Source organism: Octopus sinensis, linkage group LG23 (genome assembly GCF_006345805.1).
Source record: "Octopus sinensis linkage group LG23, ASM634580v1, whole genome shotgun sequence".
Classification (NCBI taxonomy): Eukaryota; Metazoa; Mollusca; class Cephalopoda; order Octopoda; family Octopodidae; genus Octopus; species Octopus sinensis.
This window is the reverse complement of record NC_043019.1, coordinates 20409772-20437510: the sequence shown is the minus strand read 5'-3', so window position 1 is coordinate 20437510 and position 27739 is coordinate 20409772. Positions and strand designations below refer to the sequence as shown.

Here is a 27739-nt window from a genome sequence, read left to right as displayed (position 1 = left end):
ACTGCAAAATTGATACAACACAATATCATCATTATCATCGTATGCCGTCCGCTTTCCATGCTAGCATGGGTTAGACAATTTTGACTGAGGGCTGGCGAACCAGATGGCTGCACCAGGCTCCAATCTTGATTTGGCAGAGTTTCTACAGCTGGATGCCCTTCCTAACACCACCCACTCCGAGAGTGTAGTGGGTGCTTTTTACGTGCCACCGGCACGAGGGCCAGTCAGGTAGTACTGGCAATGACCTCGCTCAAATCTTTTTACACATGCCACCAGCACAGGTGCCAGTAAGGCGATGTTGGTAATGATCACGCTCAAATGGTGCCCTTTTACGTGCCACCAGCACGGAAGCCAACTGGCTGCACTGGCGACGATCACGCTCGGATGGTGCTCTTGGCACCTTACTAGCATGGGCACGAGTGCCAGTAAGGCGACGCTGGTAATGATCACACTTGATGTACATTATCCCACACGTAAAGGATGGGTCGAAATGATCATCATACATATCCTTTGTTTCATTAATTGATTATTATCTCAACCAACACTGCAGAATTCCTGAAGTAGATCCAATGGAAATATACCCCAACGGCGGATGATACCAGGTAGCCCAAGCTGTGCTAGTGCTTTACTCAACATATCAACACACTAAATAACAAAATACATATTAGTCTAAAAAATTAGATATATACATATATCTAGGGTCTGGGAAGCCAGGAGGCTGCACCAGGCACCAGACCAGACTGGAGCCTGGTGCAGCCTCCTGGCTTCCCAGACCCTGATCGAACCGTCCAACCCATGCTAGCATGGAAAACGGATGTTAAACGATGATGATGATGATACATATATACATTTATAGGACATGTAGGTTTGAAAGCAATGAAGCTAGTATGCTGTGCTTGATGTGCAATGTGAGTCAGTGTGCATGTACGACAGAGTGTAAGTGTTTTGAGAGGAAAGTTGAGGATAAGAGGTCTCAGATCAGACTGGAGCCTGGTGCAGCCTCCTGGCTTCCCAGACCCTGATTGAACCGTCCAACCCATGCTAGCATGGAAAACGGATGTTAAACGATGATGATGATGATACATATATACATTTATAGGACATGTAGGCTTGAAAATATATATATATTATATATATATATATATGGCCCAGTGGTTAGGGCAGCGGACTCATGGTTGTAGGATCGTGGTTTTGATTCCGAGACCGAGTGTTGTGAGTGTTTATTGAGCGAAAACACCTAAAGCTCCATGAGGCTCCTGCAGGGGGTGGTGGCGATCCTTGCTGTACTCTTTCGTCACAACTTTCTCTCACTCTTTCTTCTGTTGACCTGCTCGCTTAGCCAGTGGGGTGGCGTCACTTGAAGGCTGAAACAATGCAAAGCGCATTGTGACCAGCGATGTGTAGCAACATCTGATAGTCTGGTTGGTCACGGTGATCACGGTGATATATATATACACACACACATAAACACATTGAATTTAGTATAAAAGGGATAAATTTTCCTGGCAGATACTGTATAGATGCCGGCTATCCACAACAGTCCAATTATGTAGTACTAAAGCTTAAAAGAAGTACTGGTACTGGTAAGCTTCACTTGTTGGGTAGGTCCGTGTTCCTATTCAACTGCAATACCAGTAGAAGTGATTATAAGACCAGAGTTTCACTGGATTTTAAAAAAATAACACAATAACCTTTGACGAAGGTTGCTTGTTTGAATCAGTTCATGCTGAAAACATCATAAACAGCTGCGACTAGGATGCATAATTGCATACAGAGCAACGTGTAGTCACTGCAGTCAAAACATACATAGGTCAGTGGTATATAAGGCGGCGAGCTGGCAGAAACGTTAGCATGCCGGGCGAAATGCGTAGCCGTATTTCGTCTGCCGCTACGTTCTGAGTTCAAATTCCGCCGAGGTCGACTTTGCCTTTCATCCTTCCGGGGTCGATAAATTAAGTACCAGTTACGAACTGGGGTCGATGTAATCGACTTAATACCTATGTCTGCCCTTGTTTGTCCTCTATGTTTAGCCCCTTGTGGGTGTTAAAGAAATAGGTATTTCGTCTGCGTTACGTTGTGAGTTCAAATTCCGCCGAGGTCGACTTTGCCTTTCATCCTTTCGGGGTCGATAAATTAAGTACCAGTTACACACTGGGGTCGATGTAATCGACTTAATACCTATGTCTGTCCTTGTTTGTCCCCTCTGTGTTTAGCCCCTTGTGGGTAGTAAAGAAATAGGTATATATGCTGAAGAAAACTTTTTAATAAAAAAGTTTGCGATGTAAATAAATCTCCCATCTCCTCTTTGTTGCCAGGTCATAGTGCTACTGCATGCATTTACAGCTGCGTGCGTGCACACATACACGCGAGTACTGTCCAAATCTCTGACCAATCACATACAGCTAGCTGGCATTCAATTGGCGTATCAAATTTTGGGCATTTTGATTGGGTTTTGGATAGAAAATTCACCAAAAAGTCAATTCTATTGATTTTTTTAATGGCTTTGCGGGGTGACTGGGGAAATGTAAAGATGTGCACGACCACCCTTGGATGGTTTTAAATGCCCATAGAAAGTGCGAGCCCTCTAATTGAAAAATTGTGGATTTGTATAAAGGACACACACGCAAACATTTTGCTGTTTTAATATATAGAGATACATATTGAACCAAATCCTATGACTGGCTTGCAGCCATTGCCAGTGCCGCTGGACTGACTCCTGTGCAGGTAGCAACTAAAGAAACACCGTTTCGACCCTGTGCTTGAGGAGACCTATTGAGTCAAGTACATCAACATCAAAAATCAATGGAAATTGTAGCTGTGATCCCTGTGCCGGTGACACGTAAAAAGCACCATCCTAACATGGCTGATGGTAGCGCTGCCTTGACTGGCTTCCGTGCCAGTGGCACGTAAAAAGCACCCACTAAACTCAGAGTGGTTGGCGTTAGGAAGGGCATCCAGCTGTAGAAACACTGCCAGATCAGACTTGAGCCTGCTGCAGCCTTCTGGCTTCCCAGACCCCTGTCGAATCGTCCAACCCATGCTAGCATGGAAAACGGACGTTAAACGATGATGATATAGTTTTATTCTTTTAGTTGTTTCAGTCATTTGATTGCAGCTATACTGGAGTACTGCTTTGAAGGGTTTTAGTCAAACAAATTGATCCCTGGACTTATTTTTAAGTCCTAGTACTTTTGCTGAACCGCTAACTTACATGGAAGTAAACACACCAACATTGGTTGTGAAGCAGTGACAGGAGGACAAATACAGACACAAAGACATATACAAAAACATGCATACACGCATATATCATCATCATCGTTTAGCGTCCGCTTTCCATGCTAGCATGGGTTGGACAGTTCAACTGGGGTCTGTGAAGCCAGAAGGCTGCACCAGGCCCAATCAGATCTGGCAATGTTTCTACGGCTGGATGCCCTTCCTAATGCCAACCACTCCGTGAGTGTAGTGGGTGCTTTTTACGTGCCAGACGAGGCTGGCAAACGGCCACAATCGGATGGTGCTTTTTACGTGCCACCGGCACGAGGCCAGTCGGGGCGGCGCTGGCAACGGCCACGTTCGGATGGTTCTCTTATGTACCACCGGCACTGGTATCATTATATATATATATATATATATATATACACATACACGCACACACACACACACACACATATATATGTATGCATACATATATATGTGGTATGATCAATAAGTATCCAGGCTGTTGCCATAGTAATGAAGCTAAAGCATGCAGAGTGAAACCACTTGGCACAGATTGACCTTGAACTCTCTTGTGCATGCACAGCAAGTTTTTATGGTCTAGCTCACATCCACTGCTTACAGCAGCACTTGGAAATAATGTGTGTACTGTGTGTTTTGTCACATTGACCATGACAGAGAAGGTTGAGCAGAGAATCTGCATAAAATTTTGCCAAAAGGTTGGCGATACCTGCTCAGAGGTCCATGCAAAGTTTTCAAAAGGTTTTCATCATTCTCAACACACTCAAGGAGATTTTGTGCAACTGAAACCCAAATCTCACTTTGGTCAGCTGAAAGCAGTTTTGGCACAGATTCGGCAGACACACATCTCATAACCCAAATCTTCAGTGAAGATGGACTGAACTGAACCATAACTAATCTGCACATCCTCTGGTAACCCATGGTTACCGATTCAATGATTTCCTCTCACAGCTGCATGCACATCTGCAATACTTTCCTTGCAGGTCTCCCAGAACATTCCTCATTATCAATGTTTTTGCAGCCATCCTGGAAATGTCTGAACCCCTTGTATACTTGTGTGTGGCTCACACACTCCCCTCCATAAAGTTTCTGCGACTTTGTGCTGGGCTCTGGGCGGGTATCGCCATGACAACTTTCTCTGGGTTTATGGGTAGTAGAGATTATTATTGCTTGCTTGTTTCTCCTTTTTTGAGATGAGTGACTGTTTGTCACCGGAAAAAGCATATAGTATTTTCCGTTCGGTATCACGTCTCATCCCTAGCCTGGTCCATGTGTATCACGTCAGGCTAGAGATGGGAATGATGATTTCCCTTCACAAATACTGATCGGGCACAGACAGTATGTTGTTAGCCAGCTGGAGGAGATGTCTTCCTGGGGCTATAAACTACAGTAGCATCGTCCCATATGGGTCAACCATATTTAGTTGGCAAATATACTTCATGATGTTATGCTGCTACTGTTTACATCTTGCTCAGAGATTTATTATTGCTTGTTTCTCATTTTTTGAGATCAGCGACCATTTGTCACTGGAAAAAGCATATAGTATTTTGCGTTCAGAATCACATCTCATCCCTAGCCAGAGATTGTCACGCTGATGACAGGTTACTACTCAGAAACCCAGGTCTATGTGTATCACATCAGGCTAGAGATGGTAACAATGATTTTCATTTGCAAATACTGATCAGGCACAGGCAGTGTCTTGTTAGCCAGCTGGAGATGTCTTCCTGGGGTTATAAACTAGAGTAGCATCGTCCCATATAGATCAGCCACATTTAGGTGGCAAATATACTCCACAATATATATATTTATCTATTTATTTATATATATGTATGTATATACATATATGACCTGCTGTGCTTGAGGAGACCTATTGAGTCAGGTACATCAACATCAAAATAAATGTCAAACGGAAATTGTAGTTGTGATACCTGTGCCGGTGGCACGTAAAAAACACCCACTACACTCATGGAGTCGTTGGCATTAGGAAGGGCATCCAGCTGTAGAAACACTGCTAGATCAGACTGGAGCCTGGTGCAGCCCCCTGGCTTCCCAGACCCCGGTCGAACTGTCCAACCCGTGCTAGCACGGAAAACAGACATTAAATGATGATGATGATGATTATGTATGTATATACTAGCAGAAATATACCGGTGTTTCCCGGGTTAAAGAGAATAAGGAAATTTCAAAACGCCATCTAGATAACTCAGGTTTCAACTACTAGAAGCTGAGATATTAACCTTCTACATTAATAACTCTCCAACCCATGCCAGCATGGAACGTAGACATAAAGACATAAAGTGAAATGTTAAAAGAAAGTTTTCAACTCATATTTATTTATAAAATAAATACATGTAATTCAATAACACATTTTATGTAGCCTATTTTGTAACCAAAAAACAGGTACAGATTATAAATAATGAAAGGGTGATTTTGGTGATTCATTTGACAGAGGTAGTAGAGAGCCAAACTGATGATAAACTTGACCTTGGATCTTGAAAGTTTGCATGAATCCTGGATCAGTTAAATCTTATGTGGCTCAAAATGATGTCATCTGTAGTGCTGCGTTGTATTGTCTAATTTTGTTTTGGAAGTGCTTGGAATCTTGGTCAGTCGATGACAGCAGTTTCTTCAATTGCTCTGGAGGTTGGGGGATTGCAGGGAGTTTAACCTTCCCACCACTGCAGCACGGTGCAGGTGTCAATCTAGGCCACTTCATTGCTTTACAATGTATGCACTCAGTTGTAATTGCACCAATGGAAACTCTAGTGTCATCTGCATAATGAACTGCTGGATCATAATTTAAAGCTACTTCATAGAAGTTGCTTGTCTGAGCTATTGCAACTGCTCTTCGTTCTGCAGTGGAGATCCTATTCCTTGTCAGCCGTGCATTCTTCTGTTCATCACTTTGAGATGCTCTGGCTTTCGTAGTGCACAGTCTGTTCGTTTCTTGCTATGGTTCTTTTTCTGCAGCTGTCTCTCTTTCCCTGGACTGTGACATTCTTTTGGCTGACCTTGACATTGTAGACAAAATTAACACTCTCCTTCTAGGCATGGTTATATACGTATACAGAAATACACAAGTGCAGAAGGTAGTAAACAATGAAAATAACTGGGTGATGGAAATTATATTTCTTAATATGACAGGCAGAAAGTAAATAAGAAATTTTTATAGAAAATAAAGGATTGTGCAGGTTGAAGCGAAATTTGTCAGTGAACAAAGGAACCAGATAGAGAGATACAGTGAGATAGAGAGAGATGGATAGAGAGATATAGATAGAGATATATAGACATCACTGACACTAGAAAACTGGAAGTAAATATTTTGAAAAACTTTCAAAGATGTGAATCTGTTATAAAAATCAATATTTTTCACTTTTTTATGACCAATGGATGTAAGGGAGACAATCAATTTCTGAACGTTACTTCGCAAAGAATTACCTCCCTTATCCACATAACCCAGGAACAGGTGTTTTCCACTCCCAGGAGGCCCCGTTACTCATTATGTGGAGTCTGAAACCATCCCTGGAACATCAGTAATATATGTTCCCAGTATGGAGAAAATCAGTTGAAAAATACAGCCGTTATAAACTTTTACATACACACACAGAGACAGGATTTACATTATAGCTGTATCTATCTATCTATCTATCTATCTATCTATCTCTCTCTCTCTATATATATATATACACGTAAAATATAGGGTAGTCAGTTTTTTAGAAATTTACTTTCATAATAGCTTCTCCAAGCTTCTTTCTTTTCTGAAATCATTAAAAGCAAGTGCACCATTATCCATGCGGATACGTTTCTCTTCTGTGACATCACAATTATCTTGCAATCCGAAATACCACAGTTCTTTGGTCCTCACATCGCGGGACATTGACAAACTTCTTCTTTACTGCTTCGCCTTTGGCTATGTATACCTGCCACCAAGCCTCCCTTTTGGCTACCTGGTACAGTTCCCTGCTACTCCTACCCTTCCAGGCTTTCCAGGCCTGTTTCTTTGCTCTAATGGCTTTGTCTACCAAACTATTCCACCACCACATAACTCTAGGTCTGAAAGGGACTTTGCACCATCTGAAGACTTGGCCTGTGGCACTCAGCAAGCTGTCCCGTAGGAATTTCCAGCTACCTTCTATGTCAGATGTCTGTAGCTCCTCCTCCCTCTTATCAAATTTCTTGATGAGGATGTCCCTAAATCTCTGACCATGTGAAGGGTTCTTTAGCTTCCAAATCCTTCTTTTCTGGATTGGTCTGCTTCTTGGTATCCTTCTGGCCTCGAGCCTAAAGTCACTAATGACTAGACTATGCTGGGTGGGTACATTCTTCACCCGGGAGTGTCTTTGTATTTAAGAGCAACCCTGCGTCCCGCTGTCTGGTGAGGATGAAATCAATCTGGCTAGCAGTTATGAGGTGGCTGTCTGGTTTCCTGAAATTAATGTTGCAGGTTAATAGGTTACATGCTTCATCTGTTCTCGCTTCCGTCCTGACATCATTCAAACATTCAATTGTGTTAGGATTAAGATCGTAGCCACCACTAGAGGTAGGATTAGGTGTTTTCAGTGTTAGTGGCATTGTGAATATAAGCATTATATTCATCGTATGAGGGTGGGGTGAGGGTGATTTCAGACAGATAGAGAGGAAGCAAGTTCATCCATACACACACACAAGCACGCACACAGACACAGGTGAACAAGCACACACGTACAGCCCATTAGCTGTCTCCTGCAATTGATATGTGCATGGAAAATTACTGGGTAGTTGTTGGAATATTTCTCAATGGGACGAACCAAAATGAAGGATAGTCGGTTAAGTAGGTGGGCAGCTGAGTTAGTTGCATTTTTCGGGGAGAGAGTTGGGGTACAGGTAGTTTAGGGAACAGCACCAGAGAGGAAGAAGGATTCAGAGAAGAGACATCTGGTATCGGTGGTGAGAAATTGCTGGACAGAACGAAATGAAACAAAGGGCAACTGAGTTAGTTGCATATGTCCCAGGAGAGAGAGAGTGAGAGAGGAAGAGTGCAGGTAATATATAGAGAACAACCCAGTGAGGAGGAGCAGTGGAGAGAAGAGACATCAGGTAATGGTGGTGGGAGGAGGGAGAGATATCCGGCGCAGGAGTGGCTGTGTGGTAAGTAGCTTGTTTACCAACCACATGGTTCCAGGTTCAGTCCCACTGCACGGCACCTTGGGCAAGTGTCTTCTGCTATAGCCTCGGGCCGACCAAAGCCTTGTGAGTGGATTTGGTAGACGGAAACTGAAAAGAAGCCTATCGTATATATGTATATATATATATATATATGCATGTGTATGTTTGTGTGTCTGTGTTTGTTCCCCCTAGCATTGCTTGACAACCGATGCTGGTGTGTCTATGTCCCCCATTACTTAGTGGTTCGGCAAAAGAGACCGATAGAATACGTACTGGGCTTACAAAAGAATAAGTCCCGGGGTCGAGTTGCTCGATTAAAGGCGGTGCTTCAGCATGGCCGCAGTCAAATGACTGAAACAAGTAAAAGAGTAAAAGGGAGATGGGGAGAAGACAGATAAAGATCAGGGTAAAGATTGAGATATCCGGTATTGGTGGGGGGGGAAGGACAAGGGTGGGTGGACCGTGAAAAAAAACGAGTTTAATTTGGGAAAACGGTACGAGAATCTAACATAAGTAGCAGGGGGTGTTTAGTATAGTATACATTCATAGTGTTGTTCATGGCGGATGAGAAATTAAACTAGAGAAACGAGGAACACAAAATTAAACAGGCCAAGAGACGAGTAATTATCCTAATTTAATTAGCTTCTGAGAAAATTAGCTGTTAGTAAACAATGCATTTAAAGTGTTAATGGCAAACGAGTGAATAAAGGATCGGAACGAGACTCAGCTTGGCAATGGAGAAGAATAGGTGAGAGAATGGAATGGTAGGGAGCACGCGGGACAGGATTTTAAAACATAGGTGCAACCGGAAGCTAGTTTAGGGGCAATGGTGCGGGAATCCAGCGAAAGGAGCAGGACTGTTTACTGTTTAGTATACATTAGTATACATTCATAGTGTTCTAGAGATATATGTATATATATTTGTATATATATATATATACGTATGTATATGTATGTATATGTATATATATAATGTATGTATATGTATGTATATGTATATATATATGTATGTATTATATGTATGTATATATATAATGTATGTATATATATAATGTATGTATATATGTATGTATATATATATGTATGGTATATATATATGTATGTATGTATATATATATATGTATGTATGTATATTATATATATATGTATATATATGTATATATATATGTATGTATATATATATATGTATGTATATATATATATGTATGTATATATATATATGTATGTATATATATATATGTATGTATATATTATATATGTATGTTATATATATATATGTATGTATATATATATATGTATGTATATATATATATGTATGTATATATATATTGTATGTATGATATATATATATATATGTATGTATATATATATGTATATATATATATATATGTATATATATATTGTATATATATGTATGATATATATGTATGTATATATATTGTATGTATATCTATATATGTATTGTATATATATGTATGTATGTATATTATAATGTATGTATATATATATATATATATAATGTATGTATATATATATATTATATATATATATATATGTATGTATATATATACAAAATTTCTTTCCTGGGAGATCTTACTGCATGCAATCAAGCCCTATGCATAGCAATCGTGGAAACTCACCTCAGCCCTGAGATAGAGGACACAGAAGTACACGTACTTCTTTGATTGAAATATGTAAAAGATGAAAGATGTATAGACAGAAATTAAATAACTGAGATTGTAATGTTGGAGTGATTGTGTCGCCCTCTGTTGCTTTATGTGTCATACTGTTGATGTCTGGCTGAACCAACGATAGAAGGTGTCTTTGTCTGGTCATGAATACACAGATACCTAAATTGATTAGCTAATGCATGGTAAAAGCTAGCATTTCAATCTTGCTCAAAAGTAATGGCTAAGCTTTTGTCATAATGTGTGTGTGTGTGTGTGTGCATATATATATACACACATGCACCTTCATGTTATCTCCCCTACTTCTTCCCTCTCGTGTGTGACCCTTCTGTCTGGCAGTCAGTCGCCATGATAGATCGTTCGCCACTACACACATTTTTTTCCTCTCCTTGTTTTTTTCTGTGTCCCTTTCTGTAGAAGAGCATAGGCTCAAAACATTAAAGACTTTTTCTATTCCTGCGCATTATACTAATACAATTGTTGGTTTTGTACACCACCTGTCTTCCTCTCTTGTTTTTTTCGTAAACTCTCCCCATATATATATATATATATATAATATATATATATATATATATATATATGTGTGTGTGTGTGTGTGTGTGTGTGTGTGTGTGTGTGTGTGTGTGTGTATATATATATGTATGTATATATATATTTATATATATAATGTGAAATCAGACATAATGTTTACTTTGTCTTATCAGTTATTTAGTGCACTCATCTTCCTGCTCGGTGGGTCCTTTTCTTTCTTCTTCCATTGATCAAACCCTATTCAGTATATCATTGTGTTTGTTATGTCTCATATTACTTTATCTCTGTGTTTGAGATATGTTCATCTATCTATTTCATATCTTTTGCTACTTGAGATACTTTATGGAGCCTTTGAAACCTGTTTTTAATTGCCTTTTTTTTTTTTTTATAATTGCTGTCTAAACAATTGTAATATTTTACATTCTAGACTTTAAAATTGTGTGTATGTGTGTCTGTATATTTGTATATATAGTAGGTGAATTATGCTATATTGGGATATAAAACGAAGACATTTACCTGATAAAAAAAAACACACCCGCAGATATATGAAAGTTGAAAAATGGGACGGTCTCTTAGGACACCACTGCACCAGAAATACAAAAATCTACAAAGCATCAATAGAGTATATAATCAAATACAAAAGTATCAAAGAATGGAATTAGTAAATTATGTTTATTGGTTAATACATACTAAACGCAATTTGCTAAGTCCATTCTTCAATACCTTTCTACTATATACATACACATTTATATTTGTATCTATGTATATATGTATATATATTTGTGTATGTATATAGTCTTTTATTCGTTTCAGTCATTTGCCTACGGCCATGCTGGAGCACAGCCTTTAGACAAACAAATTGACTGCATACACATTTATATTTGTATCTATGTATATATGTATATATATTTGTGTATGTATATAGTCTTTTATTCGTTTCAGTCAGTTGCCTGTGGCCATGCTGGAACACGGCCTTTAGACAAACAAATTGACTGCAGGACTTATATTTTTGTAAGCCTAGTACTTATTCTATTGGTTTCTTTTGCTTGTACTTAAACACACTAGCATCGGCAAGTGATTTAGGGGGGACGAACACAGACACACAAACATACGCACATGCACACATATATAGATATATATATTTATGTATATAAACATCAGCAAAGTCATGGAACGGATAGTCAGAGGGAAACTAATCACATTCCTTGAAGAAAATAACTAGCTGAGTAATGCCCAGCATGGCTTTTGACCAGGTAGGAACTGCCTGACCCAGCTCTTACAACATTATGACTGGGTGTTGAGACAGTTACTCAACAAATCAAATGTGGACGTAATATACCTTGATTTTGCAAAAGCTTTTGACAAGGTGGATCATGGTATGATATGCCACAAACTGCGTAACCTTGGCATAGCTGGAAAACTTGGAGAGTGGTTACATGACTTCCTGAATGATAGGAGTCAGGCAGTTGTGGCTAATGGAGCCACCTCTATGAACACACAAACAGTGAGCGGTGTTCCACAGGGCACTGTCTTGGGACCACTGCTTTTTATGTGCCACTGGCACATAAAAAGCACTCTTTGAATGTTGATATTTTAAACATCTCTGCAGTGATTTGTGATGAGCTGGGGTCTTTCTCTGTCTTCATGTCCTTAATTGCTTTATCTATCATGGTACTGTTTATTCTGATAGCAGGTCCCTGAGTTGGGTCAACATTTGGCAGACTCTCCTTCTCCTATTCATTCTCCACGTTTAGTAGTCTTTCATAACGGCATTTCTAAGCCTCTTTCTTTGTAGAATCATTAAGTACAAGTGCATCATCATCCATACGGATACATTTCTCATCTGTGACATCACAATTTTCTCTCACTCACTGTCTTGCAATCCAAAACACTTCAAATCTCTGGTCCTCATGTTGCAGAACATAAGCAATCTTCTGCTTCTCCCCTGGCTAGATATACCTGTTTCCTAGCTTCCCTTCTGGCTATCTGATACAGTTCCCTGCTACCCCAACACTTCCAGTCCTGTTTCTTTGCTCTAATGGCCTTGTCTACAGCATTGTTCCACCACCATGTCACCCTAGGTCTGGATAGGCTTTGCACTAGCTAAGTATCTATGATACATAGCAAGATGTCCCACAGGAATTCCCAGTTGGCCTCTATGTTACAAGTTTGTGGTTCCTCCTCCCGCTCATCAAATTTTGCAATTAGAATGTCCCTAAATATCTGACCATATAAAGGATTCTTAAACTTCCAAATCCTTCTTTTCCAGATTGATCTGCTTCTAGGTATCCTTTGGCCTGAAGTCTAAAAACACCAATCAGTAGTCTATGCTGGGGGTACATTCTTCATCAGGGAAGGTCTCTGTATTTATGTACAACCATGTATTCTGCTGACTGGTGTGAATGTAATCAATCTGGCTAGCATGTCACTTAATCGGTTGGTTATCGGTGGCTGGCTGGCTTCCTGAAGTTGATGTTGCAGATTAATAGGTTATTTGCTTCACAGAACTCCAGTAGCCTTGTTCCCTCTTCATTTCGGGAGCAGTTCCATGGCTCTCATGTTCACCATGGAAGATACTAGGCTGCTGCCCAACATGTCCATTGAAATTCCCAGCCACAAAGATGAGATCATTGTTATTTGTCTTTGAGGTAGCCTGCAGAAGAATATCATAAAAGCAGTCCTTTTGTTCATTTGGTAGGTCTGCTTGGTGGAGCATAGGCAGAGATAATTGTCAATGTACTATTCTGCAAAACTAGCCTGTGCTTAAGTACTCTATTGCATGCTCTGACTACCTCTATGACCTTATCAACTCGCTTCTCTGCAAGAAGTATGCCCACACCAGCTACCTCATCCTTGTTACCTTCACAGAAGAGTTTATATCTGTCTTGCCTGGTTGAAGCTCCCCTCTGCCTTACCTTTTGAATGCAACACACATCAACACACCTTCCTTCAAGCATCTCAACAATCTTACCAGACCTACCTTTCAATGTACCTACACTGATAGTACCAACTCTGAGAACTAGGAAAGGAGCAAGGGAGTTAGCATGAGAAGGCGGGATGGTATTCAGCACCTGAAAAGAAGGTTTCAATGAACATTTGATAACAGACATGTCACATCAGTTTTTCCAACTTTAATCTAGCATCATTCAGTTTTGTCAGAATTGTTGCCTCTGTTGGGAATGAGTGTTATACAAGCATTGTAAATATGTGTTATTGCTACAAACATAAATGGGTCAATTTTAAAATTAAGTAGATAAATAGCTATTGGTTAATCCATTACAAGTAGGGAGAAAGGAGTAGGTGGTTTGTTAATTTACTAAGTAATGATTCTCCTATTGGTGTATGCAGTAATGTGGATGAAGTTGTCGATGGTGGTGGGGAGCTATGAGAGTCTTCTGGTACAGAGGAGAAGCTTCTTGTACTGGTGGTGGTGCGGATGCAGACCTACATATATATGCACATACATACATACATACATACATACATACACACATCTATACATTTATATAGACACCTACATGTATGCATATATATGTTCATCTACGTACATATATGTTTATGCTTTCGTATTGGGTTACTTTCTGGTGGTGGTGCAGATGCAGACCTACATATATATGCACATACATACGCACATCTATACCAGTCTGTAGCAGGGTTACCCATGTACAGGTGAGTGGACTGGAGCAAGATGCTCAGGAACACAATGCACCACTGGTCTGAGAATTGAAACCATGATCTTGCAGTCATGAGTGCAACAACCTAACCACTATGCTATGCACCTTCTCCCTTTGTCTCTCTCTCTCTCTCTTCCTCTCACACACACACAGGCTCGTTCCAGTTTCTATCTACCTAATCTATTTACATAGCGTCGGTTGGTGCCCAGGGGTTATAGTAGGAGACATATGTCCCAAGTTGTTGTACAGTGGGGCTGAACCAAGGACCATATAGTTGGGAAGTAAACTTCTTAACCTCAAAGCTATGCCAGCACACACACACACACACACACACACACATTCACACACTTATACATAAATTAAGTGGAGGATAATTGAGATGAGCGTTCTGTGTATTGGTGACAACACAACCAAGCAGCTTCATTTCCCATACTATAATATAGTGAGTTGAAAAGCTTCGATTAACTGGGGTTATTCTTACAATTAGAACACAGAAACTTCCTCCAGAGTGTGTTTAAAATCTCCTGATAGGGAGTTTGTTGTCTCTTAATTGCAAGGATAATCTTAGTTTACCCTTAGAGATTTTCAGCTCATTAGAATTATATATGTGAGCCTCATCCGTGTTTGTGTTTGTGTGTGTGTGTGTGAGTGAGAGAGAGTGAGGTAATATTCATCTTCCATTGTCTCAGTAATATTCCAGATACGATGCTATATGATAATATCAATCTCCTGGAGACAGATCTGGAGTAATGAGGCTATGTTGTTTATGAAGTTACAAATGGCAATGAAGGAACCACGACAGGCCAGATGATTGACTTATTTATCAAATATTTAATCAAACAATCAGTTACTTAATTGTGTAACTTGTTGATGAATAATCATAGTGTGTGTATTATTGGCAAAACGACCCTCCCAAGATCTGTTTCAGCCAGTGGGACTGAACCCGGAACCATGTGGTTGGTAAGCAAGCTACGTACCACACAGCCACTCCGACACCTATAGGTATAATACTGTGTGATATTTCTCATTTCTTACTGTCTCAACTCTTACTATCTTGCAGTGACATTTCTATGTCATTGTGAATCAGTTGTGGTGAATGGAATGACAGACAGTGAAAGATGAAAAGAAATTGAAAGCATTCTATTTTTGGCTTTCTGAGACAAAGCATGGAAATTTGTAGATCATTGAAATGTTTATTAATAGAATAATAAGCACTAATGATTCTATTAATCTAATTTAGTTTCCTTTTCTTTTCCGTTCTTATTTTCGTCTTTTTTTTGTTTTCAATATTGACCTAAGGTGTGGGCAGACTCCTCATATGCATACATTCATGCATGCATACACACACACATGCACATAAATATATATATAGTATGTATAGATCTATATAGCTGTGGATATATATATATATATATATATATATATATATATATATATATATATATATATATAATATATATAATATAGCAGAAGTGAAGGCGCATGGCTCAGTGGTTAGAGTGTCGAGCTTACAATCGTGAGGTTGTGAGCTCGAATCCCGGACTGGGCTGCGTGTTGTGTTCTTGAGCAAGACACTTTATTTCAAGTTGTTCCAGTTCACTCAGCTGTAAAAATGAGTTGCGATGTCACTGGTGCCAAGCTGTATCTGCTGTTGCCTTTCCCTTGGATAACACTGGTGGCATGGTGAGGGGAGGCTAGTATGCATGGGCGACTGCTGGTCTTCCATAAACAGCCTTGCCCGGACTTGTGCCTGGGCGGGTAACTTTCTAGGTGCAATCCCATGGTTTGTGTCGTGACCAAAGGGGGGGTCTCAGATATAGCAGAAGGAGCAAAGTTTTGTGCACTCTAGTTTGAAAAGTGCTAATACATAAAACTTTCGGCCCTAGAGTCACTTTGTTGCTTCTGTAATATATTAGTAAAAATATTTACTAATATATTACAGAAAAAGTTCTTCTTTTCATGTTTGCAGCACCAAACATGTGTCTGTGTGTATAAGTATATATATATATATATATGTATGTGAGTGTGTGTGTGTGTATACACACACATGTATATATATATAATCTACATACATATATACATATACTTATGTCTACATACACACACACACACACACACATATATATATATATATACATACATATAATGATATTTATTCTCTGATTTGAAGTGACAATTTTTAAATATAAACAAATAACTGAAAAATGATGAGCTCAGGCTGAATCAAACTCACAAATCGACGCTTTCATGGCTCCTTGAAAATCTGATTGGCTAAACACTCACCCATTAATTTCACTTGATATTACATAAATAATATTTTTATAAACAAACCCGAAAGGCTTTGCAAGTTACGGAGAGAAAGCTACTATGGAAGGCTCATAGTATATAATATATATCATAATGATATTTATTCTCCGATTTGAAGTGACAATTTTTAAATATAAACAAATGACCGAAAAATGATGAGCTAACCTCAGGCTGAATCGAACTCACAAATTGATGCTTTCATGGTTTCTTGCGAATCTGATGACCAAATGCTCATCCATCAATTTCAGTCAAATTTAGTTTATATATACTTAAACTGTCTTGATACTGCATAAATAATATATATATAACTTCAGCAGTGTAACTGCATATGTGCTGTTGGTGATTTCTTTTCCTTCTTTGGACTTTTCCCTTTCTCCTTTCCAACTAAGAGCTATGCTCGAAATGTCAAACTCTCTTTTCTCACTGAGCATCAAGTTGGTACATCCCTTGCGCATGTCTTCTTGTCTTAATTTTATTTGTTTATTTGAATTGACTATTGTGGCAAGAGCCATTGATACCCCCTATAGGATTGGAAGAATGGACCAGCCAAACTCTTATAAAGAGTAGAGTATTGGTTGAGGCGAGAGGTTGGTAGGAGTCATTGAGAGAGCGTTTGGAGTCTCACAAAATACATGTAAACACATTGATCTTATCTCCACATCGTTAAATTATATATTCAGTGTTTGTCAAGGATATAAAAGTGGTGACGAGATATTTGAAACTTGCATTGGACATTAAAATTTTGTTTTGGTACAAGATCAAAGAAAAAAATCATTAACGTGGAAGATTTATTGGCATGCATGGTGAAGTTGCAGGAGCAACAACAACAGTTACCACTACAACAGCAACAACAACAATACCAACAGTTACTGGAAGTAATGTTGAAGAAGTTTGAAAATATTTCGGGCTCGATATTGTCAGACAGCGTAGCAAACTCAATTGGAGAATTTATTTATAACCTAGAAGAAAGTTCTACTTTTCCTGTATATTATACAAAGAAATCTTCAAAGAAGAATGTAAAAATTTGGAATGACAATAATGGTGCGACTACTTTTAGGAAAGTTATCCCCTGCTGAATACAAGAATTACTGTAATTATATTCTGATGAAGAAATCAGGTGCGATTTGTTTTGATGAAACTGTTAATTTATTATCGAGAATTTTCAGTGAAAGAAGGTCCCTGTTCAGTACTTGTTTGTAATGTTTAAATTTAGTTAAAAAAGATGATGAAGATTTCATCACCTATGCTGGGGTCATTAACAGAGAGTGTGAAAAATTCAAATTAAACGAATTAGCCCCAGATTTGTTTAAATGTCTAATTTTTGGGTTAACTGCAAGAAAAGATGCCGACATACGTTCCTATATATTAACAAAATTAGAATAGGACCAAAAATTAACTCTACAGGCAGTGGCTGAAGAATACCAGAAGATTATAAATTTAAGACATGATGTAGATAAAATTGAAGAAAAAGATTGCTCTCAGATACATGCATGTCAACCTGAAATGGATAAGAAAAAGGGAAAATGAACATCAACACCAAATTCATGCTATAGGTGCAGAGGTTTACATTGAAGGAGTAATTGACCTTTTAAAAATTGTAAATGTTTTGAGCATGGAAAAATCGGACATAAAAGCTCACATTGTATAGCGAAACAAAAAAAATTCTAGAAAGAATGTATTGTTAACAAAAATTCTAAGTGAGGCTCAGAAAAGAAATTTCATTTCCAAGGCATCAGTTAACTAAGCTTATTGTAGAAAACATGCTGAAGGTGCCTTAGCTGTGGATCAAACCAGAAACTCATGTTTGATGTGAAACAAAATTCTTAACCATACGTGTGTGTTCACAGCCATGCCTGTTCTTGAATACAACATATAAATAATAGAATACAACACTTGTGCTCCATGCCAGTAGGGTGCTAAGAGCACCATCTGAGCGTGATCGTTGCCAGAGCGGCCAGCTGGCTTCCGTGCCGGTGGCACGTAAAAGGGCACCATTCGAGCGGGATCGTTACCAGCATCACCTTACTGGCACCTGTGCAGGTGGCATATGTATAAAGATTCGAGCGAAGTCATTGCCAGTACCACCTGACTGGCCCCCATGCCGGTGGCATGTAAAAAGCACCCACTACACTCTCGGAGTGGTTGGAGTTAGGAAGGGCATCCAGCTGTAGAAACTCTGCCAGATCAAGACTGGAGCCTGGTTCGCCAGCCTTCAGTCAAGATCGTCCAACCCATGCTAGCATGGAAAGCGGACATTAAACGATGATGATGATGATGATATAAATAGATATAAAGAAAGAGGTAAATAACATAAATAAATAATATTGAACAGTAGGTCTGATGAATTAATGTCATTTGCATTGATAAGTACCAACAGAGAGAGAGAGAGTGAGGAGAGAGGCATTCATTGATCGAAAGATGTGGTCATGCATAGTATAATGTAATCTGTGAATTTACATAGGAATAGGTACATATATATATATATTCATAGGTATGTATGTATGTATATATATATATACATATATATATATATAGGTATATATGTATGTATATATATTATATACATAGGTATATAGTATGTATATATATAATATATATATATATATATATTATATATATATACATATATATATATATAGTTATGTATGTATGTATGTATATATATATAATATATATATATATTATATATATATATATATATATATATACATAGGTATATAGTATGTATATATATAATATATATTATATATATATACATATATATATATACATATATATATATATATATATATATATATATATAGTTATGTATGTATGTATGTATAAATATATATACATAGGTATGTATGTATGTATAATATATATACATAGGTATGTAGTATGTATATATATATATACATAGGTATGTATGTATGTAAAATATATACATAGGTATGTATGTATGTATAAATATATATACATAGGTATATAGTATGTATATATATTATATATACATATATATATATATATTATATATATATACTAGGTATGTATGTATATATATATTATATATATATATATATATATTATATATATAATATATATATATACATAGTATATATGTATGTATATATATATAATATATATTATATATATACATAGGTATATATGTATGTATAATATATATATATATATATATATATATACATAGGTATATATGTATGTATATATATATATATATATATATATATATACATAGGTATATAGTATGTATATATATATATATATACATATGTATGTATATATATATATACATATGTATGTATGTATGTATATATATTATATATATACATAGTTATGTATGTATGTATATATTATATATATATATATAATATATATTATATATATACATATGTATGTATATATATATATATACATAGGTATGTATGTATTATATATATATATATACATATATGTATGTATGTTTATATATATATACATAGGTATGTATGTATGTATAAATATATATACATAGGTATATATGTATGTATGTGTATATATATATATATTATATATATATATATATATATATACACATGCACACACACATATATATATATACATATATATATATGTTTCATTTCATACATTTGTATGATATTCCCTGACAAATTATCCTAGATGTTAAAGACAATGGCTGTCAGCAGTGCCCTGGCTGAAATATAAAGTAACAGCTTGCACAGCACAGATAAGACTCTCACTGACAAAGTCATGTAGTCCAGAAGCAAGCAAGTACAAAATTTCCAGCTCTGCACTGAGGCAAGTGTTATTTCAGAATTTTCTTCTCTTAGAGAGACATTTACACAGACCAGTGGTCTCTAACTCTCAACTGATCCATCCTTTCACAGGGTTTGTTTTTCATCCGGGCCAGATATCAACAAAAACCACCCTCCTTTACCAAGCGTATCATATTTTGTTGTGTCTTGGGAGAATCCTTATGCCAGTGATAATAACACATGCATTTGTGGGTTGTTGTTGATGTAAGGACCCTTCCAAATTACGAAATTTGTTTCAACAGTCAAATTCACATCAAGAATCTTGCAAACCAAATACAAAGACAAAGTGTGTTTGTACGTACGTACGTATGTATGTTTGTTTGTATGTATGTATGTATGCATGCATGCATGTGTATATATATATATATAGACAGCCATTCCTACCAAAATTCTTACTATAAATTCTTCCTATGACCTTAAATGACACTAAGTCCAACCACACACATGCACATACACGTGCTATCATTACACACACACACACACACACACAGACTTGCGCGCATGCACATACCCACACATTCCTCCTTCTCTTGCACTCACCTGTCTTTGAAAGAACTTTTTCTTCACCCATTCCCTTCCAGTCATTTCAATATGTGACCATGTGTGTATCTATTTCTTTACTGCCCACAAGGAGCTACACACGGAGGGGACAAACAAGGACAAACAAACGGATTAAGTCGATTATATCGACCCCAGTACTTAATTGGTACTTATTTAATCGACCCCGAAAGGATGAAAGGCAAAGTCGACCTTGGCGGAATTTGAACTCAGAACGTAACGGCAGACGAAATACGGCTACGCATTTTGCCCAACATGCTAACATTTCTGCCAGCTCACCGCCTTATGTGACCATGTGTATATCGTTGCCGATTTTCTTGCTCCGCCTTCTCTTCTTTGGACTTTTTCTAAATTACTGATGAAGAGCTCTGCTCAAAATGTGAAATCCTCTTCCTTCTCTTTCCGTTCCTGAGCGTCCAATAACACTATTTATTCTACGTCCTAACGTTGCTTTCTCTTGCATTTTCATGTTTGGATTGACTATATATATATATATATATATATATATATATATATATATATACATACACACATTGGTATGAGTTAGAGGTTAAACAACCTCTAAGGGATATTAAATATCCAATATACTACTGGATGTATACCTATGTATTCATATCCAAATGCTTACTGTTGTAAGGCAATTGTGCAATTGAATAATAGGTATGAGTTGGGGGTGAAAAAGAAATTTTCTCGGAATTTATAAGACAAAGACTAAAAAGAAAATGGAGAAGATAATTAATTAACAAACATCAGCCTGAAAATATTAATTGGATTTATTCACAATCATATGTATAAATATGTAAATAAAAAAGTAAATAAATAAATGAATTAATAGGAATCAGTGAATAATATTACATTATTTACTCATTTCTGTTCATTTATTTACTTTTTTGTTTACTTATTTATGCATATGATTATGATTAGTAAATAGATCCAATTGATGTTTGTTAATTAATTATCTTCTCCATGTTCTTCTTATTCTTTCTGTGTGTATATATATATATATATATATATATATCATCATCGTCGTTTAACGTCCGTTCTCCATGCTAGCATGGGTTGGACGGTTCGACCGGGGATCTGGGAAGCCAGAAGGCTGCACCAGGCTCCAGTCTAATTTGGCAATGTTTCTACAGCTGGATGCCCTTCCTAACGCCAACCACTCCGTGAGTGTAGTGGGTGCTTTTTACGTGCCACCTGCACAGGTGCCAGGCGGGGCTGGCAACGGCCACGGTCAGATTGGTGTATTTTATGTGCCACGGAAGCCAGTCGATATATATATATATATATATATATATATAATAATGATAATATTAGGGAGTATGGCTCCAAACTTATAGGGAAAAATTAGATTTAGGATTAACTCAAATTTCACAATATAAATATATAAAACTAGCAGTATCGCCATGTGGTTGGTAAGCAAGCTACTTACCACACAGGCACTCCTGCAGACTGGCATTGTACAATCTGCCTTTCACTCTGAGAGAGTGGCCATTTGTTGCCAACAAAGGTATCAGCTCTCACTCAGCTTATTCTTATTCTAGCAGCTATGCTTTCAAAGCATCCACTTCCACTACTGATTTGGTCACCCAGATAACAGATGCTTTCAATTACTTCTAGTTTTCCCCGCATCATTTGATGGAGTCTCTGCTGCTGTTGACTTGACTTGACTTGAGACAGCATTCACCCGGGGTGGGTTGAGCTGGCTTCAAACATCCTCAATGCTGCATCTCTCACAAACACCGACCAGGCCTGGCGATTTGAGGCTAATGATCGCGTGATCTCCAACCACTACTTATTCCAGAGGCGAATGCCATAGATATGGGGGCCTAGGTTGGGTTCCAGATCAGCCTTGACTGTCATCAGCCAGGTTTTTCGTTGCCCACCACATCGCTTTCGCCAACCCTGAAGGGGAACTGGGGCAATTGCTTCGTAGATGATCCTTCAAATATTCCTTATGTATCTGTTGCTGTTCTCTACACCATTCTCAGTAACAGGTTGTGCCTGGTTTTTGACTGGCTTATTCAAATGCCTTTGTTTGATGTATTCCCAGATACACTTTGCCTGAAAATTTAAGAGAGATAGATGATCACAGCTGAAATACCACTGTTCATAGGTTTGCATGACGAGGACCGACTTATGGAGAGAGGCTGAGAAGGGGGTATCTTATTGATCACCATAACTTGGTATCACATCTCACCTCATCATTATCTTCCCTTTACTAATTACACTATGCTCACCTTTCACAAGCCCTCCCTCCTCTTTAATTTAGCATTTTCTGGTAGTACTGTAGATGATATGACTGTTTATGTAATGCATATTAACTACCAAGGTATTCTTTGAAAATGCTGCAACTTAGGCCTCTTAAATCTGCTCAACTTCCTGCCTCCATTCGACCCTAATCCTCTCAGTCTTATCTCTGAGATTTATGTAATACATTCGTTGGCCTAACAAATTCAATTCACTTGTTACCTGACAGCAAGCAAATCAATTGTAACATTTTGGCGAACGTGTGTCTCTGCATGTGTTTGCCTATGTATGTGCATATATAAGTGTCTGCCTGCCTGGCTGTGTGTCTGTCTGCCTGCTTCTTTGTTTATCTCGCTATCTAGTTAGCCAGCTGCCTATCTGTCCTCTCTCTCTCTCTTTATATATATATATATATATATATATACACACACACAGATAGCACACACACTTATGCCCATGCGCACATTTACAGGTACACTTGTATACACTCACATACAAAAAACACTCGTGTACACAGGCAGAAGCTGAATAAATCTCCACACTCCTACTCTTTTACTTGTTTCAGTCATTTGACTGGCCATGCTGGAGCACTGCCTTTAGTCGAGCAACTCAACCCCAGGACTTATTCTTTGGAAGCCTAGTACTTAGTCTATCGGTCTTTTTTGCTGAACCGCTAAGTTATGGGATCGTAAACACACCAGCATCGGTTGTCAAGCGATGTTGGGGGGACAAACACAGACACACAAACATACATAAACACACACACATACATATGTATACATATATACGACAGGCTTCTTTCAGTTTCCGTCTACCAAATCCACTCACAAGGCGTTGGTCGGCCCGAGGCTATAGTAGAAGACACTTGCCCAAGGTGCCACGTAGTGGGACTGAACCTGAACCATGTGGTTGGTTAGCAAGCTACTTACCACACAGCCAGTCCTACGCCTATATCCTCTTGGTTTTCAATTATATATATACAGGATCTTGTAGATAAGTTGAAACAATTTTTACCTTTCTTGGACCTGGTTATGAATATTAAAATAATGGAAGCAGACAGATGTAACTTTAATGTAACATTTATTACAACAAAAGCATTTATCACAGCTGCCCTTTTCAGCAATTACTGCCTCCATAAGATGAAATTGTTTTGTAGCAGCTGCAAGCTCCACCTTTTTGATTTTGCATGTTGAATGCAAGTGTTCAAACTATTGACACTCATGCGTGGTGAAGCATTCGTCCTTGTTTGAAGTATGCTCCATAAAAAGTAATCAAGAAGGTTGTGACCTGGGCCAGATGTTGGCTTTCACAAAAAAAAGGGCACCTTCTCATCAAGGAAGGTCTGTGTTGCTTTTGACCCATGACATGGTGCAGAATCCTGGATAAACACCACATTATCAAGCCCTAACTTCGGATCTTTTCGGTTTGAACAGCAGTTTTTAACATAATTTCTAGGTAACTAAAAAATTTTAAACTTCGTATACTGGTAGAATGTGTTTATAAAACATCTTTTTCTCTTGGCTTTATTGAGAAAATTCTATAGTTTGGAAGATATTTGTTGTTTTTTTTCTTCAATTTCTGCAATTTCAACCAATCACTAACGTCCATTGAGGTAAAAAAACATTCTGTGCCGTATGAATATGTCCCTCGTTTAAGAAACGGATTGGGTTTATTTACATTTGTGAACGAAAAAAGATACCCTTCCCCTCACCCCTAACCCTAACCCTAAAATAGATTGAAATGCAATAGATTGATTCTAGGGTCATAATTATGGGTGACAGTTTCATATGACACCTCTAGAAAAAACTGCTGTTCAAACTGAAAAGATCCCAAACTTCTGCTCCATCCAAAGTAACAGATAGTTCTTTAGGATGTCCAGATACTCCTTTGTACCGATCTTCAAGCGAGGGTCAGTGAAGTGTGGATCCATGACACTTCCATAACTCACCATGGCTCCAAATACTATCACAGAGGCAGGGTTCTTAGTCTCAAACACAGTGGGGACATCAGAAGGGTTGTATGTAATCACTTGAGAATTTCTGCGATTCACCTCAGTGTCCACAGGGAACTTCTCGTCCACAAACACGAGAGTTTTTCCTGGACCTTGATGCTTGATGAATGACAGAAGCTTTGGGTACCTCCCAGTTCTGATCACTTTGGCCTTGGACTGTTAGCTGGAAGTAAAGGTGTTGTTGAATATAGCTAGTCATGCCAAGGTTCCTGTTCACAGCTACTACTATCTTTCCCTCCGCCGCCTTCACCAGTGCTGTCACTCTTTCTGCCACCGTCCCTCCCTCTCTCTCTGTACGTCTGTCTGCATTCATAGAGAATTTTATTATCGCCACCACCACACAATCATGAGAACAAATATTATGAATCAGATATTTGTGCTGATCTTCAAGCGAGGGTCAATGAAGTGTGGATCCATGACACTTCCATAACTCGCCCTGGCTCCAATTACCATCATAGAGGCAGGATTCTTAGTCTCAAATACAGTGGGGACATCAGAAGGGTTGTACGTAATCCCTTGAGAATTTCTGCGATTCACCTCAGTGTCCACAGGGAACTTCTCGTTTTTCCTGCACCTTGTTGTTTGAGGAATGACAGAAGCTTTGTGTACCTCCCAGTTCTGATCACTTTGGCCTTGGCTGTTAGCTGGAAGTAAAGGTGTTGTCGAACATAGCTAATCATGCCAAGGTTCCTGTTCACAGCTCTGGACACCACAGAAAGAGACACATTGTGTTTCTTTACAAGAATTGTCATAGATGTGGATGGGTTGGCTTCAGTCGAGCATTTGAGGCCAGCGAGAAACTTTGGATTGCGCTTGGAATAACTTCAAGTTTTGTGTTCTTTTCTATCAGTCTTTCCCCCTTTCTTTAAATTCTTTATACACATAATAAACTGTTGCTTTTGGAAGTTTCGTCAACTTAGCAATTTTATTGGCAGTGTGCCCAGCATGCTCTAAAGCAACAATGGTAGAATGATTTTGTTGTTCCATGACTTTCTGTTGTCGAAACAGTTCGTTATTTACCTGGAAAATAAAGAGGAAGATTAGATCTTCACAAGCAAGATTTTGTCAAAAGTGAAATGTTAGACTCATTAAGTCAACTGCTTAAGATTGGTCTCAATTTCTGTCTGTCTGTCTTTCTATCTATATATCCATCCATCTTGTCCATCTATTCAGCCAGCCTCTGCGTTTGTACAAGAGTGTTTTTGTGTGTGTGAGTGTGTGCAAGTATACCTGTAAATGTGTGCATGTGCATGTATTATTGTGTGTGTGTGTATGTGCGCGTGCATATATGCTATCTCAACATTGCTTCTCTTTCATCACATTTCTGATTGGTTGACAATCAAAATTATAGAGGTGATTATTGATCGCCTGATCAAAGATAATCTGGCTTTCAGCCTCCCATATTTTCATGTATCTTGGGCCACATTCCCCAAAGAATCATTTGTTCCTCATTTTCTTCATTTTTTTTTTTTTTTTTTTTTAGAAATTAGGACAAAATTTGAGGGAGATTTAGCTACTGTTTCTAGCATTTCCAGTATCCTTGTGCAAGTCTGTAGCTCCTCCTCATCAAATGCTTCAGTTAGGAAGTCCCTAAACCTCTGACTATTCAAAGAATCTTAAAGTTTCCAGATCTTTCTTTTCCAAACTGGCTTGGGTCTTGGAATCCTTTGTGCCTGCAATTTGAAGTCGCTAATGAGTAACCTATGCTAAGGGGTACGCTCTACACCAGGGAAGGACTTTGCATTTATGAGCAGCCATAAATCCTGCTTTCTGGTGAGAATGTAGTCAATCTGGCTTGCATGGTCTCCAGATTTATAGGTTATCAACTGACTGTCTGGTTTACTGAAATTAGTGTTATCTTTTATCTTTAACTTGTCTCAGTCATTAGACTGAGGTCATGCTGGGGCACTGCCTTGAAGAAGATGAACCAATCGACCCCAGTACTTACTATTGTTTTGTAAAGCCTGGTACTTATTCTATCAGTCTCTTTTGCTGAAATGCTAAGTTACAAGGATGTAAACACACCAACACTGGTTGTCAGGCGGTGGTGGTGGGGGGGCCAGTCATTGGTTAGAGATGGTAGTGTGTGTAAAGCCTGGTACTTATTCTATCAGTCTCTTTTGCTGAAATGCTAAGTTACGAGGATGTAAACACACCAACACTGGTTGTCAGGCGGTGGTGGTGGGGGGGCCAGTCATTGGTTAGAGATGGTAGTGTGTGTAAAGCCTGGTACTTATTCTATCAGTCTCTTTTGCTAAAATGCTAAGTTACGAGGATGTAAACACACCAACACTGGTTGACAGGCGGTGGTGGTGGTGGTGGGGGGCAGTCATTGGTTAGAGATGGTAGTGTGTGTAGTTTGGCTGCTATTCTAATGGGCCAAGCAACTACATAGGGGTCCTTCTCATTTGCACTTGTTTGAAACTAAATTGCATAAATATATTTCTTTACTGCCCACAAGGGGCTAAACACAGAGAGGGCAAACAAGGACAGACAAACGGATTAAGTCAATTATATCGACCC

General features: G+C 38.3%; 1 protein-coding gene across 4 annotated transcripts in view; it reads left to right on the top strand.

Annotated features, from left to right (window-relative positions):
• The window catches only part of LOC115223412 (inactive phospholipase C-like protein 1), a 109171-nt gene that overhangs the window by 8887 nt on the left and 72545 nt on the right, over positions 1 to 27739 (top strand). The window lies entirely within an intron of this gene.